Below are 18,523 nucleotides of genomic sequence, written 5' to 3'. Positions count from 1 at the left end.
GCCTTTTGGTTAGCGGCCGAGCTCTTAACCACTGCGCCACCAGCACTCCATTAACTGTATGTAAATGGGGGAAAAAAGAGAAGGAATTGGAAGGCTGAGTTTCTGAGCATGGGAAAGTGAGCAGTGGAATAATGAAGAGAAATGAGGAGGATGAAACGGAGGTTGGTGAGCTACCAGCCCGACTTGCCAGAGTTCTGAAAGTGCTTCATCATTCCTGGGTAGAAGAAAGTTCCATGCTCACCCCTGACTCCTCTGGGCAAGCCAGCCTGCTGGCTCCCTGCCTTCACACAACCAGAGAGGCAGATGTCAGCAAGTGCATTCAACCCCAGTCCCTCCACTGTACTGCCTGCTCTTCCTCTAACCACACATAACCCTTCCTCAGCGCCTGGCTCAACACTTCCTACAAGAATGGCTTCCCTGTAAGTATGCGCACTGCTTCCCAGCCTCACTGTTCCCTTCTCCTGCAGCTCCTTTCCTGTCCCTATTTTACAATGTTCAAATTCTACCCAAATAGGACAGATGCCACTAGCCGTAGTCCTCTCGGTCAGCAGCAGACAGTTCTTCCTCTGAACTCCCCGAACACTTTATTTGTACTCCTGTGGTACTTACCACAAGTACCCTATACTTATGGTGAGTGGTACTTACTACTTACATAGATGTTTCTCTCTCCTAATGGACCAGGGTCCCTTCCCATCCCTCTTTAGAGTGTCTTGTCCAGGAAAGACAGTACTTAATAAGCACATATTGAGTCATGAATGACCTTCTGTGACTTTGGCCATTTCTCTAAGCCCCTGATGGATATATGTATAGAACTGTGAATCTTAAAAGAAAGTAAGGGTATCAAAAATATTTTCACATTTCAGTATTGTCCTTCCTCAATCCCCTGGAGAGCTGTAAGCCACTGATTCAAAGGCCACATAAAAATATTCTCTGACCCTTAATCCCATGATATTTTATAATTTTCCTCAAACTGTTTCACTTAGGTATAATATCACCCCAAGAACCCTGTTCAGTCTAAGAGCAGAGGTCTTCTCTCTACATTCAAGCATACCTTTAGACATGTGGTTCCTGATTAGTTAAAACGATTATCAAGGCTGCCCATGGGAAGGGGATGAGGTCAAATACCTTTCTTAAGTAAAACAGCAAAGAGCCAGAAGAAGGGCTCGAGCCCAGAGCCCCACACCAGGGCTGGCCACCAACTTCTGTAAGTTACAGAATTCTCTAAACCAGCGAGACATACCAGATTTCTTCTAGTACAGGAGCTGGCGTACAATGCCAGGACTGTAGTGAGAAGAGCGTGCCCAGAAACACCGAGAGAGCCAGGTGAGTGGTCATCAGAGACAAAAGGGATGCTGGGAACAGGACCTGCCCAACATCCTCCAGAACACAGAAACATACCATTCTCCACCTTTTTCTGCTCACGTGGCTCTGAGAACCTGCCATGTACATCCACCTGGGAAATGACTTAATTTTGTATTTAGGAGGGCCCGATGAAGATAATCCAGGTCATGTAAAGGCCCGTGTGCGGAGCAGCAAGGCTGTTTTAGCAGCATGTAGTTAAGAGGGAAATTTTCCATTCAAAAGCATTCCTAAGAAAAGAAAAATTATTCCACTTGTCCTCAGATATTGATTCAATACTCTGAAGTGGTCTCTGTGTATATGTCATGACGAGGCTGGCAAGTTTACTGACAGAGCTGGAGGAGGGAGCGGTCTGGAGCCTGTTTGTTAGGCTGACCCAGTCCTCTGCTAGAACCAAGACAGAAGAGGCTTCTGTAGGATAAGCTTGCCACTCATAAACCTGATGTCAGAAGGCACGTTAGCTCAGCTGGCGTCCAGCAGAGGAAGAGTCCTAATGACACCTACAGGACTGCATGGTTTTAAAGCTTCCCACTCATAAACCTGATGTCAGAAGGCACGTCCAGCAGAGGAAAAGACCTAATTACATCTACAGGACTGTATGGTCTTAAATGGATTAGGCAACACAAGTAGAGCCCATTATTATAATAGCTAGAGAAGGTAATGAAATTTCTTTCATCACTAAATTAATCCAGAAGAACAAAGTCTTCATGTTACTGGGCTGGGATGAACCAAAAAGTAAACCCTGAAGCAACAGGCCTCACTAGGGAGAACAACAGAAAAGGAAATCAAATGTCCTTTTACAACAGCCAAAGCTGGACCAAAGACAGGCAGGGGCGGGGAGTGAGGGTCATTGGTTTGATAAACTGCACACAGAGAAGGTACCTAAGTCCTGGGGTCCCTTTCAAGTACTTTTTCCAAAGCCAGTATCTTCCAGGGGAGAATAATGAAGGAGACAGACAGAAACATGGAAAGAAGGACAGACCTAGAGGCAAAAAACTGACGTTCTAGGTACTGGCTGTACCCAACAAGCTGCAAAATGTGCAGGAAGCTCCTCTGTCTCGTGAGCCTCATGGGGGTAAACGAGTGAGAGCAGAGGGGAGCTACGAAGCCTTCCATCGCCAGCACCAGGACAGCATCTCCACCACTTTCCTAGAGAAGGCAAAAGACAGCCAGGCAATCCTGCCATTCCAAACTAAATAAAGAGGATTCTACCTAGACCCAGAAACCCAGGAAACAGCAGGACATACGAGGAAAACAATTAACGTTAAAAACCACCAATTCTATGTGGCGAGTGTATGGGTATTTGTATTATTCTTTTATTATTCTTTGTGCTTTGCTGTATTTTTAAAAAATTTCTCAAGATAAAGAAGATATAACTGGATCAGGTCAGTTAATTTCCTCTAGTTTTTATGCACTTCCCACCTGTTTCAGAAAGGATTTAGGGTGGCAACCTGGCCTTATAAGAGAATGACAGATGGGGGTAAGCCCCTCCCAGAAAATACACATCTTTGCCCTCGCCATCTGCCACTGACCAGCTGTGTAAACAATTTCCACATAAGCATCCGTTCAGAAAAGGGTCCCACTGCAAACAAACAAACAAACACGAATCTGAAAATCACAGGAGAAAAAATGCTCTCCTTAGGCCCTTCCAAACAGAAGGCCATCACCATGAGGATTAAGCACTTGGGATATTTTCTCTGCCTTCAACTGGTACAGGACATCAGTAAGGCCAAACACATTTGCAAACGTTAACCTATAAGACAGAACTGGAAGAGATGCTGAGTGAGTGATGAGGGCCTGGTGCAGAGGGAGAAAACGCTATTGTAGACCTGAAGACCACAGGGAAGGCTGCTCTGCAGGCTCAGGCTGGAACTAGGCCAAATCTAAACAGGCAGAGACAGGTGGGGGCAGGGAAACACAGAAGGAAAGACTGACAGGAGCCGGCCAGTGGCAGAGGCCTGGGGCCTAGCAGTGTCCTAACTCAGAGGCCAAGGAGACTGGGCTTCTTCCCCTTGTAGAAAGCTAAGACACAGCTGGCTGTAGGAGACCCGACCTCGCCCAGCAAGTGCTTGGTTTATCGGTCCTCCCCGTCCCTGCCAAGGACCAGGCCTGGTGTGGAGAAAGAGAACAAACACTCAGCCCTTGTCCTCAAGGAGCCCTCGTCATCCAGCAGCTCACAGAGGTCACAAGGATCAAATATCAGTGACCTGGATAAGAAGGCCAAAGAGGACCCGAGGTTGGGTAGAGTTACTTACAACTCTTAAAATAGATCAAGGTTTCAGAGTGACTGATAAACTAGAGAATCGGCTTAGCAGAATAGGGCTGCAGGAGTAAGCAGAAGATAGAATACACAGACAGACCTCTCCCCAGAGAATGGAAAGACCAGCTACTGACAAGTTTAAGAGATACCTGCTTTAGAGATTTTACTTTACTTTAAAGAGCAGAAAACAACTGGAATCTACAAAATATTATGGTCTGCAGTTCTCAGGACTGAACAGAGCTTTAAAGAATGAGGAACCCAGTTCTGACCTCCAGCTATGTGAAGACCTTAGTGGTGTTGGAGGGGGCAACCTGTGAAGTAGGGGAAAGGTTAGCCAGGATTTAGCTCATTGTATATGGAGGGTATGGGTGACAAACAACCACGGGGCATGAGCTATAATTACAGAGTTCAGGTAATATAAGAAGTGATTGGCCCAGGGGAAGCTAAAATTAATGAAACAAATGTAATAAATTGCAGAGGATTATAGAATACTGACCCAGTGTTTAAAAGAGAAAGAGACTGTCTGGTTTGGCAGTTCTCGGCTTGGAGCTAAGAGAGTTAAAATAGAGTTTGGGGTCTGTATTCCTCTGTATGCTCTGTTTAAATTTTTATTATGAAAATTTCCAAATCTATTCCAAAGTAGACAGAGTATATAAGCCACTACCCAGAAACCCAGTGCCGTTGAGTCGATTCCGACTCATAGCGACCCTGTAGGACAGAGCAGAACTGCCCCATAGAGTTTCCAAGGAGCACCTGGCGGATTCGAACTGCCGACCCTTTAGTCAGCAGCTGTAGCTATGTACCCATTACCCAGCTTCAGCTTCAACAATGATCAACATTTTGCTAATTATTATTTCATTTCACACTCATTTGTAAAAACTGTTTTAAAGCAAATCCCAACCATCCTATCATTCAGATGACACACCTGAGGCCCTTCACCTCTATGACCCTATAGTTTTGAGAAGCCATCTTAAGAGAGTAAAACTGACTGGTACATACACTGCATCTTGCAAAGGCTCAAAGGTTTTAACAAAGAAAACCAACATAAATATTGATCTGAAGTGGCCAAATCAGCATGATACTTAACCGCCATTCAAGGAAAAGGTCCATATATTGTCTTCAAACATTTATTGATGACCCCCTATATGCCAAGAACTGCTCTAGGCTCTTGGCATATAGTAGTGAACGAAAGCCAGAAAAACATAAAATCTCCATCCTCATCAGGCCTCCATGTGGTCAAGTTCTGGGTCCAAAGGCAAAACATACTCTGGATCTACCCTGACTTCTCTGAACTCAGAAACCAGCTTTGACATGAATCACACTTAGTTTCAGGGAGCAGTTTCTATTCCCCTTTAACCTTTTCAAAAATGGCATCCAGAGGTCTCTTGCTGGTGATAGAGGTTAATTTTCTGGTTCTCTATATTTTTGATAATGCATCCAAATGGAAAGTAAGTGTATCTCCAACACGTTTAGTTCATTGAGATATAAGCTATATTCATGTGCCACCGTACAAATACTCTTCTGAATATTATAAAACACACAGATATGAATCTTAAAAGAAAGCTCAAAAATAATTATAGAAATTTTAATATTTCTACACTGTACTCTAATGGAAGTCTAGCCCACCCCCTGAGGTACATACACCCCACTTTAGAGACTATCTCTCATTCTCCTGAACAGGACCTAGAGCAGCTCTGGTCACCTGCCTAGCTAGAACCTCCATCACTTCCCAACTATGGACCGTAAGCACTGCTCACTGGAGCACCCTGAAACCTGCCACAGTCACGAGGCAGAATAAGTGTCTGCCAAAGCCTTCAGTGGGACTTACGGCATCAAGGAGGGAGACAAAGATATTCGACATCACCCTGTGATGGAAAGACCGTGGCAGAAAGGGCAGGACATCACTGGTGACCATGACCTAGCCATGGGCAAGAGGTCAAATGGACAGGGTTGTCCATTCTGGAGGAAAGAGAACAAGGCCTTGGTGCCACACCAGGCTAAAGGCCTGCCTCAGCTGAGGTCTGTTCTGGAGACTCCACTGCTTCAGCCCCTGCCCTGAGGGCCAAGCATCTTCAGCTTCCTGAACTCTAGAGCAGTCCTGGCATCAGTGGAACCTCTCTCTGCCTCGTCGTCAGGGTAGACACGACAGACTGGCACTGACCTCGGATTCTAACCTGTGGCTCTGGGCTGCTGAGCCACTCCCTTCTGGGTTATAACTTTGAGTTCAACCAAGCACCTCCAAAAGGTTCCATCCTTTGTGAGGTGCTTGGTTGAACCGCTTGATATGCAACGTCCCTGCCAGCCCCACATTCTGGGACGCCTTACCTGAGGCATAAAGTGGGTAACTGTCCTACAGGAAGAACAAACAGCTATTTGACAACTTCGCTGCTGGCACAGAAACAAGATTCAATTTGAAGTAGGAACACCAGGTATATGAAAACTATACATAATACAGTTATGCAACATTATCTAGAATTTGACACTAATCTCCTTCCCTCCCACATCCTGCAAAGCCCTCAACCACCTGTTTCTCAAACATATTCAAACCACATGGAACGGGAAACTTTATATGTACTCCTAAACACAAGGTTCAACCCAATGAAAGCACAGGTTTCAATCTAGAAAGTTTTAACGCCTCAATCTTAGCTCTACGCGGTATCAGAATATACGAACCTAGAATATACTTAAAACGTATATTCTTGTCAGCAACTCCTTGTAACGGACAGCTGACCATCTGAATGTCTCCCCAGGCACAATCATCAGAGAATATTAAGTGCTTACCAGCAGTAAGGCCTGTGGTAAAGGCTGCTGGAAACACAGAAAGGACAATGATTGGGTCTCCAAAGTACCAAAGCTTAGAATGTGGCTGGGGTGCCAGTCTACACACATGAAAAGGCAAATGCTGGACAGAGGCAAGGATGCTATTCAAAATATTTAATAACCAATATGGCCTGGCATCTGCTGTCTGACTCCCTTGTTTTGGACTCATCATCAAGAGTGATCAATCACTGGAGAAGGACATCATGTTTGGTGAAGCAGAGGGCCAACAAGGGCTTGGAAGACCCCCAGCAAGACAGACAGGCACAACAGCTGCAACAATGGACTTGACCATGCGGGCAGCTGTGAGGAGGACAGTGGATTGGCAATGTTTCATTCTGCTGTACATACGGTTGCTGTGAGTAGGCGGCTAACAACACCAACGTGGCCAGGCAACAGCCTATCAGAAGAGACAGGTCAACGCACCAAAACAGGGTGCAGGAGATCCTTTCACAAGCCAGGCTTAACCTTAGTTTCTGGATTGGTGGTGGGGAATGGTGCATCCCAGCTAAATGTCAGTCTAGGGTTTCCAGTGAGTGGTCTGGAGTATGAGAAAGGTGAAGGTCACTTCAGGAAAAGTGCCTCTGAGGCACAGGGCTCTGAGGAATGCGGGTGGGATGAGGAATGCCATTCAGATAGGCAGAGGCAGGCACGGAGGTCATGGGAGGCCGTTACAGGACGTAGGGAGGTCGGCTGGGCAGAAGAGAGGGCTCATGTATGGAGTCTTGGGGTACACAGACCATTCAACTCTGTGCCACCAGAGCTGGCTTTACAAAAACCACAGTAAGTGGTGGTTTTGGGGGATGGCCTGGGAACAGCAGGTTGGAACTAGGCTATAGAAGCCCCTGAAAGCCAAATGAAATACGTATTTTGGGCTTTAAAGTGGGGAGCCCTTGTAGGCTTCTGAGCAAAGGAGAGATTTGATAAGAGCTCTGCTTTAGGAAAATTAATCTCACCCCCTTTTTTTTTTTAAACTAAGGACCTTCCTTGTCTAAACCAGAGGTGACAGGTTCTACATTCAAGTGGTGATGCTAAGAATAAAAGGAAGAAATGGGTGTGTGTGTTGAGCAATACTGTACAGAACGTTAAGTTACCATCAGGAGGACCCGATGACTAACCAGATTTCAGGGCACCATCAAGAACACTGAGGTCCGGTCATTCCTCAAATAGGCCCAGGGTCCGGGAACAAAGCACAATGCACGGTTGTATTATTCAGGGCCACAGCCAGAGGGGAAGACCAGTTGTGTAACTTTGGCTAAGTCACCCCATCATAGTCTTGCCAGTTATTTCATCAGTAAAATGAGTGGGTCGTTACTTCAAACAGTGTTCTGGGGAGCCTGAGGTCGCTCTGAAGTGCCTCAGAGGCAAAAAGGGACACAGAGGAAGAGAAGCGTAGCTAAGGTACATCATGTGCCCCGGATACCACCTGAAGTGGGGGCTGCCACTGAGCAATTTCTAAAAACCCAACATCCCTCCTCAAGCACTGTAGACACAGAGGTGTAGGGAAGGCAGAGAGGGGGCGCTTGCCCCTCGGTGCAAGTCCAAAGGGGTGCCAGACGGGGGGTGCAGAATGTCCAGAGTACCAGGGCGTCACAAATATGAAAGGCAGCTGGACGAGAGGGGGAGGCATTTCTGCTGACCCTCGCCACTATCAACGTCTGTTCATCTGAAATGGGGGGCAGGGGGAGGTGCTGCAGAGATTGTCCCTGGGTGCTCTAAACCCCTCCCCCCCAAAAAGAAAAAAACAACCCAGTGCCGTGAGGTCGATCCCAACTCACAGCGACCCTATAGGACAGAGTAGAACTGCCCCATAGAGGTTCCAAGGAACGCCTGGCGGATTCAAACTGCCGACCCTTTGGTTAGAAGCCGTAGCCCTTACCCACTACGACACCAGGGTTTCCGTGGGTGCTCGACAGGGGCACAATTTCAGTGCTTGCACAGGTGCTATTTTCCACAGACACCCCTCTGCAGGGGAAGCAACAGTGTCTCTGTGACCTGGCTTGTCCTACACCCGCTATCAACCAGAGCAGCCCTGCTTTAGTTGACTATATTGGGGTTCTGCCTAAAACTGCACTGGGAGAAGGGTCTCATGGCCACCAGATGACATTATTGTCCCTTCGGACCCCAAAACTCACAATTCTATTAGTTTGTCTATTAAAACTTTTCAACATGATTGAGAACATTCCAAGAAAGTCTGTCTCTGTGCCTAAGTGCCTGAGACACATCAGAGAGCCAACCTATGTGCCACGTGAGGCCCGTCTTCCACTTAAAGGACCGACGTTCCACAGTCTCTGCTAGCCTGTCACTGCTCCCACCCAGAATGCACTCTCCTCCTCCTGCACACGCAAGACAACAACCATGTGTCTCTATTGAGTGTCAGTGCCTTACTGGTAGTATAATCTGTCTTACGAGACCAACCTCCAGGGCAGGCAAAGCCTTTTACTTTTTCATACTCCACATTTTCTAGAAAGTAATAGTAGCTGTGTAGTAAATGATCTCATCACTTGCTGAATCAAGTCGAATCTTAAAATCTGTTGTTTGTTTCAGCACTCTGCTGGTGCAAAGGGACAGTCTAAGACAGAGGGTAAATGAGACAGGAAAAGTTAGGGAGCGGTGACACTGATGGAGAACGAGCTCTGTCCTGTCTTGCTACTAGATGGATACCCTGGAACTTCCCAGGCCTTCCTGGACTAGGGGCCTTTTCAGCTCTAGAGAAGGTACTATACCCAAGCAACGAGGAACACGGTCCCTGAAGCCACACTGCCTTAGGTTCAAATTCTGGTTTGTGCAACTTAAACTCTGTATCAGTTTACTTCTGTAAAATATGGATATTGGCAGGACCTACCTTACAGCGATGTTGCCAGGATCGACCAGCACTGACAACTGTGCCTTGCACTGCTAGCTGCTATCACCACCTATCACATTCCTGAGCCTGCCTGCACTCAGGCTGGCCGGCCAGCTTCAGTTGGCAACACCCCTCCTTCATAACTGAGGGGTGAGCCTTAAAGGAGAAACTAGTTACCACACAGCTTTCTCCTTATCCCTGAGAATAAAGGAAAAAACAGTGCTCAGGGTATCTTGGCCTTATTTATCCAGACATTTTCTCCCGAGAGGACGTATTATCTGCAAACGGCAGATAATACGACATTTATCAAATGTTTAGTAAGTCACTCCCAGAATGAGGAAATGATATAAAGGGCATTCACATGCCCTCCTTTTATGCCCTAACCTCTTTTGAATTGTCTTCCCAAGCCACAAAATCCTTATTTCAGCAGCTTTTGCGTAGAATACAAGAACCCAAGTCCATCAAACCCATTATAAACAATAATTTAAATCAGTGTCAATTTCAACAGAATGAAAGCAGAAAACTTTTGACGATAACAAACCTAGACCTGAGCCTTAAATTATCCCCCGAAGTCTACTTTAAACCAAAAAAAACAATAGTTCAGTTTAATTAGTAAAGAATGTCTGCCTTGAGCACTGTGCTCTTTTAAATTATCTACGTGGGATCAAACTGACAACAGCAACTCTGAAGGTTAGATAACAGGCTTAGGGGGCAACGAGCCTCTGTTAATGGGGGGCGGAGGAATTCAGTAAAAAGAGGCTGAGAATGGATGCACAACCCGAAGAATGTAAGCAATGCCACTGAATCCTACATGGAAAATTGTTAGATTGGTGTATGTTCTGCTGCGTATATTTTCAACAATAACCAAAAATAAATTATTTTTAAAAAAGTAAGAAATGTTCTGAAATAAACATTTGTTCCTAAGTATCTAAGAATTAGAAAAAAAATAAACAAATAAATTACAGCATATCCCATACAACATACAATGCAGTCTTCAAAAGAGTATGTAAACAACATGAAAAAATGTTCCCAATAATTTAGGTGATCACATTAAACTATCAACATTTTTGACTTCCGTTAAAATTATATCCTTAAAACTTTTTAAAAATAGACTTAGGAAAAAAGATTGGAGGGATACACCAAAATACAATGTATTTAATTTCTGGAAAATCTTTTTTTTTTTTCTTATATTTCCCAGCTTTTCTACAATAAGCATAAATTACTTTTATAATATATAAGAAATAAATACAGCTTTTCGAGAGCAAATGATTTTGGTTTCGGTATTAGGCAACTTTCAATTTTTTATTTAACACTTGAAGACCAGTAACTAATTTATGGAAGAAAATTAGCCCACATACCTACAAGGAAGGGTGCGCTGGGGGCGCAGTGGTTAAGCGCTTGGCTCCTAACCCAAAGGCTGGCATTTTGAACCCACCATTCTCCCCTTGGGAGAAAAATGTGGTAGTCTGCTTCCCTAAGGATTGCAGCCTTGGAAATCCTATGTGGCAGTTCTCCTCTGTCCTACAGGGTCACTGTGAGTCAGGATCAACTGCACAGCAACAGGTTTCGGACCTACGGGAGCTTTAGATTTTGCAGATAAGATATGCATCTCCAGTAGAAGGTACCTTTCCAAGCAGGCTGCACAGGGGGGCACAGTCCCCAACTCTATGTAGGTTTTGTTCCCAGAATGTCAAGTCTCTCCAAGGCTCCACTGTATTTTATCCTCCCCTCTTGATTCCACAAAAGGTTATAATTTCCTGAATACTGTGTTGTCACCAGCACAGTCAAGAACTTGTAGCTATCAGGATATAGAAAAATAAATATCACAAATCATGTTACAGCTTGCTTTTGTCACTGTGATACGGACAATTGTTTCAAATTATCTGTCACCCCAGACTTACACAAACTAGAATTTCTTAAAAAAAACTATGCACTGGCATTTAGCATTTTATGGAAGTACCTGGTGATAAAGTGGCAATCTGAGCTGCTGCCATAAACATGGCTAAAATCTCCTCTACCTTCTTAGTTCATAAAGCCCAGCTACTGCTTTGTTTCCTTAAAAGTTCTCAGAAATCCCTTTAAATACCAGTATGATAAAACTCAAACTCAACCACTGACAGTTTCAGATCAGCTCTGTTCACTGAGCACTATTCTCCAGGCACGAGTGTCAATGTGCAGCGACCCTACTGTATTTGTCTGACCACCTCGAGTTGGACAACTTCAACAGAAACTCTGGGACCTTCAATTTACCTTAGGTCTGCCTGATCACTGCCTATCAGAGAGAAAGGCTTGAAGAGGGCTTAGGTTACCAACAAGTTGGAGCTGCGTTAAAAGAAATTCTTTTCTATTTGGCAGCACAGAAATATGATGCATTAATGAGTATGGTCAACCCAATGATTTCAGACACGTATCCTACCAGCAAGACTGTCCATAAAAAGCTGATGGATTCTAACTTCACCGAATTTGGTTACAAAGGATGATTGGCACACAAGACTAATGCACACCTGTTTTAAATGGCAAACTTGCTGAATAAATCCAACAACTGACCTTAAAAACTATACTTTCCTCTAAGGTGTTTTAAATGGCAAACTTGCTGAATAAATCCAACAACTGACCTTAAAAACTATACTTTCCTCTAAGGTTATTGAGCATAAACACCTAGAAGTTACTAGTATTCCTATACTCTTGCTCTTTCCAACAAAAGACGACACTTTAAGGGAGAAGGAGAAATTTCCAGCTGTAATAACAAGACTACCTGATCTTCCCCTAAGCGCCTCCACCAAGCACACACCCATATTTCCACAAGACAGCTACATTAAAACTAAAGGTGTAGAAAAGAAATAAAATTTAAAAAAGGAAAGTAAAGGTGTAGAAGGCCTGGATGTCAAGTACGACACTATGGCACACTGGCCACTTTCAGTTATTGCAAACTTCACTCAAAGGCAAAGAGATAGCTATGAAAACTACCTGTATTGTACAGACACCTGCACTTATCACATGTATCTACCCCTGAAATGTCAAAAATTTTTAAGTCCAGGGATTTCTTTTCAGGCAGGATGTTTGCAATATTAATAAAAAATACTGCCAAAATATGCATAACTGAAATAACAAAATACGCATATCAAAATGCTTATAATTGTGGAGGAAGGGTGATTTTTTAAGTCTTCTGTATTCACAGTAAATTTGGAAGACAAAAAAACAAAACAAAACCCACCTGTTACAGCTGATTCCAACTCACAGAGACTCTATAAGACAGAGTAGAACTGCCCCACAGGGTTTTCCAGGTTAGCAATCCACCGCACTACCAAGGCTCCCATTTAGAAGACAGATCCTTAATATGTCTGTATTAACTATTTAAATGCCTGTATTATTTTTTAAGAAGGTATTTATGAGGTGTGGCGTAGTGGTTAGGCGCTACGGCTGCTACCCAAAAGGTCGGCAGTTCAAATCCGCCAGGCGCTCCTTGGAACCTCTATGGGGCAGTTCTACTCTGTCCTATAGGGTCGCTATGAGTCAGAATTCACTCGACGGCAATGGGGTTTTTATGGGGTGTGCTACTTTTAAAGATTTTATTTTTTTAGTCATAGAATTTTATCTCAGGAAAGGCTTTAGTCTAATGCAGTTTTCTCAGGTTGAGTCAGGACAAGAAATAATGTCTCTGAGCCCTGGTCCTGTGTGATAAACCACACCACACTGGTTCCAAATTGGCAAAAAACAACGGTTCCTTCAACAAGCTCTGTGTACTCTAGCTCATCCAGAGCAAAAGGTGGACCTGCCAAGTCCACCTGAAAAAGCAAAGAAAAAAAATCAACAGAGCTTTTTGGCTTGATTTAAGCAAATATTTGTTTTCATTGAGATAACTACAGGTTAGGGTGTGCAACCTGGATCACAAACTGCGAGGTTCGACCAGTTTCTCTCGGGGTATTGCGGATACTCCTGCGCCAACAAGGAAGCTTAGCCAGGGTACTCAAACCAAAAAAAAACAAAACCAGTGCCCTGGATTCCGACCCACAGCGACCCTACGGGACAGAGCAGAGCTGCCCGTACAGTGTCCAAGGAGCGCCTGGCGGATCCGAACCGCCCACCCTGTGGTTAGCAGCCACCAGGCTGTCCGAGGGTCCTCGAAGGGCGCTCTTAATGCCCACTCTCCAGCTCCGTATTAAGCCGGCCGGCCGGCCGGCCGCGGGCAGAGGCTCTGCAGCCCACAGCGCACAGCCTGCCTCCAGCTTCTGGTCCCCGTGCTCGGGCCAGCCGGCCGCCGCCACCCGGGCCCGCCGCGAGCGACCGGTGAGACCCTTGCTCTCCCGTCGCAGGTCCCGCCAGCCTCCCTGAAGCCACCGACGGCCTCCGGGCTACGGCAGCGGCTGCGGGCACTCGCCGCGAGGACCTCTGCCTGCGGCGGCGGCTCCGACCTCCGCGCAGCTCGCGCCGAGGCGCACTCCGCCTTCCACGCGCCGCCACCCGCCCCGGAGGCCGCCGCCCGCCGCCGGCTTCGCAGGGGCCCTCACCGCACACGCCGGGCGCCGACCCGCGCGCGTGCCCCGGGCCCACGGCGCACCGGCCCGCGCAGCCCCCGGCGGCCGGCCTTCCCGGGCTCAGCGCAGGAAGCGGCGGCCCAGCGGCCTCCCGTCGCCGAGGCCGGAAGAGCGGGACGTCGCCAGGGGCCGACCGGCGGCTCGCGCGCCCCCGCCGCCGCCTCAGCCTGCGGACACGGCCGAGACCAGGGGCGCCGCCGCGGGGAGAGACGCACTCACCTCCCCGCTGGGGCCGTCACCGCAGCCCACAGCCCTCCCGGCGCGGGTCGGCGAGGCTATTTAAGGCGCCGCAGCCGCCCCCTCAGCCGCCCCGCCGCCGCAGCCGCCGCAGCCGCGCAGGGAGGCCACTGCGAGTGCGCGTGCCGCACCCGCCCCGCCCTGGCCCCGCCCTGCCCTGCCGCGTGCCCGCCTCCCCGCACGGCCCTGCCCCGGCCTGCCGCGTGCCCCCTTCCTCGCACGGCCCCGCCCCGCCCTGCCGCTCGCCCGCCTCCCCGCACGGCCCCGCCCCGGCCTGCCGCGTGCCCCGTTCCCCGCACGGCCCCGCCCCGCCCCGACCACGCCGTCCTGGCCCCGCCCCGCCCTGCCGCGTGCCCGCCTCACCGCACGGCCCCGCCTCTCCCCTACCCTGCCGCGTGCCCGCCTCGCCGCCCGGCCCCGCCCCTGCCCTGCCCCGCGCCCGCCTCCCCGCACGGCCCCGCCCCGCCCCGACCACGCCGTCCTGGCCCCGCCCTGCCCTGCCGCGTGCCCGCCTCCCCGCACGGCCCCGCCCCGCCCCTGCCCTGCCGCGTGCCCGCCTCCCCGCCCCACCCCGCCCCACCCCGCCCCTGCCGCGCGCCCCCTCCCCGCCCCTTCCCTCCCCCTGGGCTCCGGGCGCGCGGGCCGGCGAGCAGGCGGGCCAAGGCGGCTGCGAGGTCCTGGGCCGCCCTGGATTTCCCAACAGCTCCTGGAGGGGCGAAGGGAAACGTTGAGCGTCTGCGGCGCCGAGGGGAGCCGGCGCCCTTTCCCGTCCTGCACACGCGGCCACGTGCCTCCCCGACTTCTCGGAGGGCAGGCCTGTCTGCCGGACGGGCCTCGGTGGCCAGGGGCGGTCCTTCCCGCTCGCCTTCGGCCTGGATGTGCGCGACCTCCACACGGGGTTTCGCCACAGCCCGGGCGTGGAGGACTCTTGTGTGGACTTGGCGATGCGGTCGACCTGAAGCAACCCTGGCCGAACCGGGCCGGCTGTCGTTAGAGCAGAAGGCACGCTCGGCGTTGCTCAAGGGCGGTGCTTCCCTGCCAGGCTCCCGCCGCCTGTCCACCCTGCTCAGCCCTGGCCGCGTCCTTTGCAGGCGTTGGTTGTGCATCGATGCGATGCCGGTTTGGGGGCTTAGAGGCCGGCGGAATTTCCTTCAGGCTCGCATCTCGAATGTTCTCTCCCCTCTTAGCGGCTGAGGCTTGCCAGTGTCGTCGAACTCTAAGAGCAGTCTAACAGTGGTCCCAGTTACAGTGGTGCTTGTGCCCAGCCCTGGGTGGAAAAGCTGTGACCTAGTAGTGCTTTCAGCTCGGTGGATGAGAATGAATGTTCTAAAGAACACCTCTGGTGATGACAGACACTGCTACACAGGCTTCATACACAGTCTTCTTGAATCTTCCAGGCCTGTGGGGTAGGTGCTGTCATCATTCCCGCTTTACAGAGGAGGGAACTGAAGCACAGAGAGGTTAAATCCTGACGCGTAGACTGCACTTGGAACTCAGCATAACCAAGGCGCTGTACTCACCCTCGGGTCAGGCCGCATGGGCTGACACTTGGGGCCTCAGCACACTCAAGGGGACTCCAGCAGCCAATATGGTGAGACTTGCCATGGGCTCCTCCATTCTTCCAGGACACCTGGGCGTGGCAGCAGCAATTGTTTCCCCCCACGGCAGGTAGGGCACCAAGGTAGAGTGATGGTGAGGGCAGCCCACACGTGCCAGCTTCTGGGACAGCTCAGTACTTCTATGCCCTTGCTATGTTACTCTCCCATCTAAATGAAAAACTGAACGCCACTTTCGTTTCTTTGTTTTCCCCTTGGCTAATCCTTGGTTTCTCCACTGAGGTCTTTCTCCCCACCCATGACTTCATCATTTTAGCCTCTCCTTTCTCCTCTTACTTCCCCAACGAGTCCTTCGGCCTGGTCCCTCCTCAGGCACCTCGGAAGTTCTGTGGACAGTTGTCAGTGGTTGTCTCACCTTATCCCTTCCCTCTCCAAGATGCTCTTCTCTCTAACTGGGATCCTGTCCCTGGGCTCCAGCCTTTAACGCAGGCGGTTACATCTTCAGAGTGCGGAATGCACAGTCTGGGATTTGACCAGAATCAGAAGGCAGCTTCACTCCCCAGAACCTCAGCTTTCCCCTCTGAAAATAAGGAGCTGAACTCAATGATCTCTCAGGTCCCTTTCGGCACCAATGCTCTTTTTAAAAACTGTTCTCCCTAAATCATTTCAAAAAAGTTCAAAATTTATGTGGTTGTCCTGTGACCATCAGATAAAGATTTTGATGGGAGGCAGCATTCAACAGTGGGGTTGGGCAAACCTTCACTAGGCCTCATTTCATCCTCTTTACGACAGGAATAAAAATATCACTGTCACCATTCCCAAAACCAACCCTAGAGACAGGGATTGGCCTGGACTGTAAGATAGACAATGATACTGGTGAGGAGTGAACTTCGTGGCTAAGGTAGGCACGTGAGACTACGTGGGCAGCTCCTGTCTGGTGGCGCGATGAGATGGAAGAGGAGGACAGGAGCTGGTTGAATGGACACAGGGAATGCGGGGTGGAGAGGGGGAACATGCTGTCTCATTAAGGGGAGAGCAGCTGGGAGTGCACGTTGGGGCGTGTATGGCTTTTTGTACGAGAGGCTGACGACTTATAAACTTTCACCTAAAGCACAATAAATAAATAAAACCAGACATTAAAGAAAAAAAAAATCCACTGTCTTAGTTTCCTAGTGTTGCTATAACAGAAATACCACTAGAGGATGGCTTTAACAAACAAATTAATCTTTCCATAGTTTAGGAGGCTAGAAGCCTGAATTCAGGGCTCCGGCTCTGGAGGAAGGCTCTCTCTGTCTGCTCTAGGGGAAGATCCTTGTGTAAGCTTCTGTAGCGTTCTGGGTGTTCCTTGGAAATCTCCACGTGGCAAGTGCCTCCTCCTCAGTTTATGCTTCTCTGCCTGATCTGCTCTTTTTATATTTCAAAAGTGATTGGCTTAAGACACACCCTGCGCTGACATGGTCTCATCGATATAACAAAGAAAACTCTGTTCCCCAAAATCGATTACATCCATAGGTATAAACCCGTTGCTGTCCAGTGGATTCCAACTCATAGCAACCCTATAAGACACAGTAGAACTGCCCCATAGGGTTTCCAAGGAGCAGCTGGTGGATTTGAACGGCCGACCTTTTGGTTAGCAGCCAAGCTCTTAATCACTGAGCCACCAGGGCTCCATACCCACAGGTATGGGAGTTTGGATTTATCACACATATTTTGGGGGGACACAATTCAACACCTACCATAGGAGAGTGTTGTAAGGACCGATAGCCCACACCCTCAGTCTTCTCATTAAATGAATGTTCCAGACTCCATAGCTGAGGGTTCCATTTTGTGGCTTGGGGAGAGGTAGGAACCCTCTTTTCTACTTTTCTTTTTCCAGACATCTTTCTGGCCAAATGAACAAGAGTCAGGTGGATGTTGCAGTGGAGCAAATCTCCTAGCAGAAGTTTGGGCCTCTTTTCAGTTGCCCTGGCTTCAATGGTATTTTGGCCTGACTCAGATTTTGTGGTTAATTCTGGCTAGATCCAAATCTACACCTGTCTAAAACTGATTGATTGTTCTTCTAGAGAAGCTAAAGACAGTGGAAATCCTTTTGGGGCCAGCTGATTGATAGGTTCACAATGGCCTTGTCTCAAAAGCTCCTACTTGTGTACCTGCTTCTTACCAATTACAAAGTTGTGATAGTCGTGATTATTATTAACCTTCTACATCTATTACTTTTGAGCACAGTCCTCTGAGGTATAGTCACGTTAATTAATAACAGCCAATGTGCTTTTAATTCTAGACCTTGGTAATTGGATGGTTAAAGAAAGAGTTGTCATCAGCGGTTTGTCACTGAACCTATTTTGAGGCTGCATCTACACGGACAAATATCTGTCTCTTCATGAAACTGTAAGTGCCTAGAGAACAGGCACAGTGTCTCATTAGTCTTCATAGACCTTTGCACGCCTTCCAATACCCCTGCGTGTCCTAGCATAGTATTTTCACATTAAAAACAAAACAAACCTGTTACCGTCGAGTCGATTCTGACTCATAGCAGCCCTGTAGGACAAAGTAGAAATGCCTCATATTTTCACATAATAGCACTCAGTTGTTGAATTGGACATTTTTTCTAACTACTCACATGTGGTCAAGGGCACCCAAGGGTGGATCCAGGTTTTGTGGAGCCTAGAGCTTATATATAATTTAGGGGACACCTTTAAGAAAAATTATAAATAAAAATTAGATACAAAAGTGAATGTTTCTTTAGGATAATAACAGAGTCACAACAAAATACAAATTAAAAAAATTTGCAACACCATAAGTTTCACAAAATTTAGAAAAGCAACCTAAAATTTCTATCAATTCCTTTTTCCAACCTCTATAATAAATTTTTTCTTACTTTTTAAGCTGCATACTCATTAATTGCTTCTTCATA

The 18,523-nt window shown here is 48.1% G+C and overlaps 1 protein-coding gene across 14 annotated transcripts in view; it reads right to left on the bottom strand.

The window, feature by feature from the left end:
* Window positions 1-18,523, bottom strand: part of LOC126065973 (long-chain-fatty-acid--CoA ligase 1) — a 206,376-nt gene that overhangs the window by 50,250 nt on the left and 137,603 nt on the right. For 4 of the 14 annotated variants that reach the window (XM_049866671.1, XM_049866658.1, XM_049866670.1 and 1 more), the window contains exon 1: window positions 14,036-14,175. The exons of 6 other annotated variants lie outside the window; for them this stretch is intronic. The gene's annotated coding sequence lies outside the window, so the exon portion shown is untranslated. Of the gene's footprint in view, window positions 1-10,906; window positions 12,627-14,035; window positions 14,176-18,523 lie in introns of those variants that run through there. 4 more of the 14 variants (XR_007514971.1, XM_049866657.1, XM_049866672.1 and 1 more) reach the window with 3 other exon arrangements.

The sequence above is a fragment of the Elephas maximus genome, chromosome 22 (genome assembly GCF_024166365.1).
Source record: "Elephas maximus indicus isolate mEleMax1 chromosome 22, mEleMax1 primary haplotype, whole genome shotgun sequence".
Taxonomy (NCBI): Eukaryota; Metazoa; Chordata; class Mammalia; order Proboscidea; family Elephantidae; genus Elephas; species Elephas maximus.
Note: the sequence above shows the minus strand (reverse complement) of the source record. Positions and strands in the feature narration are given on the sequence as shown.